The sequence below is a fragment of the Aplysia californica genome, unplaced genomic scaffold (genome assembly GCF_000002075.1).
Source record: "Aplysia californica isolate F4 #8 unplaced genomic scaffold, AplCal3.0 scaffold00005, whole genome shotgun sequence".
Taxonomy (NCBI): Eukaryota; Metazoa; Mollusca; class Gastropoda; order Aplysiida; family Aplysiidae; genus Aplysia; species Aplysia californica.
In genome coordinates, this window is record NW_004797275.1 from 1,560,579 (window position 1) to 1,561,957 (window position 1,379).

The following is a 1,379-nucleotide window of genomic DNA, read 5'->3' on the forward strand; positions in this document are numbered from 1 at the left end:
CCCCCTAAAAAAACAGAGGATAAGCAAAGCACATCAACACTGAATGTGCGGAGATAGCTACAATTAAAAAATGTGTCAACTACAAATCATGTCTCATACATACATAATAAAAGGTTATTAGCCGACAAAGTGAAAGAACGTACCTCATGGATTGTAAGGTAAACCTTTGAACTCCGATACATGAAATACGTAGGAACTGGACCCTGAGTAAGATGATCCGATAAATCGACGTCCTTTGAACTCAAAATGAAGTCAGAATCAGAAATGCGCCGAGGAGGAGTGGGGGAGGAGGGGGGGGGTGAAGTGGCTGCAAACGTTTTTGTTGCTAGGTTTGTTGGTTGTTGTTTTTTGTGTGCGTTTTTTTTTAAAACCAATAGTCACACTTAAATCCGCACAATATATTTTGCCTTATATATGTATGTATATATATACAAACACCTTGCAATAAGTTTACAATTAACTATAAAGAAACATGTCACAAAAAAATAGTCACAGGTTTAATAATAATGACACACAGGGTTACTCAAAGTATGTAGGCGTGTACACTTCAGTTAAATTACGTCCCTGAAACTAAGTCAGCCTTGAGAATTTTTTCCCCAAAACATTAACACCGTTGTCTGATTTCGTATTTGGACTAGATCTAACTTGTTTGTTTGTCTGTTATAAAATGTTTTATTTGTTTTTCTTTTGTTTCACAACAAAGATAATATCACACGGTTCCCATAAAATGACAGAATGGCAATGACAGTCCTCTTTGAACTCGCCGCTAGTTGCGGCTAGACATGAATTAACAGTACAGGCAGGTTTCCCGCCAAGCGAGATGCGACCCTGGCCCTGACCAATAAAAAAAACCGTTTGCACCGAAGCTCTCACGGGCGCTCGCTCTCCTCTCCACCACTTTGTTCTCTCCTCACCCTCCATCTCGTCTCTCTCGCTCTCTTGCTCACTCACTCTATCCGTGCGCACTGCTTCTCTCGCGCGTGCCCGTTGTGAGTAGCTTGCCAGAGAGGAACATCGACGTTCCTGTCACTTGCCGTTACCACTTGGAGTGGAGGATAACATCGCTTTATTGTAGAACCTACTATACGAATATCTCTGGAAGTAGTCACTCTTGTTTTTTCCTTGTTTCTTTCTTGTTTTTCTGCTTCGACAAGCCATTAAATAGACTTTTCCAAAGTTTTGGTGTTACATTATTGACTTCATGCTCCTCACCCTCCTCTCCCTTCCCCTCCTCCTCCTCATCACCATCATCATCATCATCATCATCATCATCATCATCATCATCATCTTCTTCTTCTTCTTCTTCTTCTTCTTCTTCTTCTTCTTCTTCTTCTTCTTCTTCTTCTTCTTCTTCTTCTTCTTCTTCTTCTTCTTCTTCT

At 40.6% G+C, this 1,379-nt stretch overlaps 1 long non-coding RNA gene across 1 annotated transcript in view; it reads right to left on the reverse strand.

Annotated features, from left to right (window-relative positions):
• LOC118477399 overlaps positions 1 to 913 on the reverse strand; it is a 10,249-nt gene extending 9,336 nt beyond the window's left edge. Inside the window, exon 1 of the long non-coding RNA XR_004858347.1 lies at positions 144 to 913. This is a non-coding gene — a long non-coding RNA (uncharacterized LOC118477399). The remainder of the gene's footprint in view (positions 1 to 143) is intronic.
• Between the last annotated feature and the right edge of the window lie 466 nt (positions 914 to 1,379).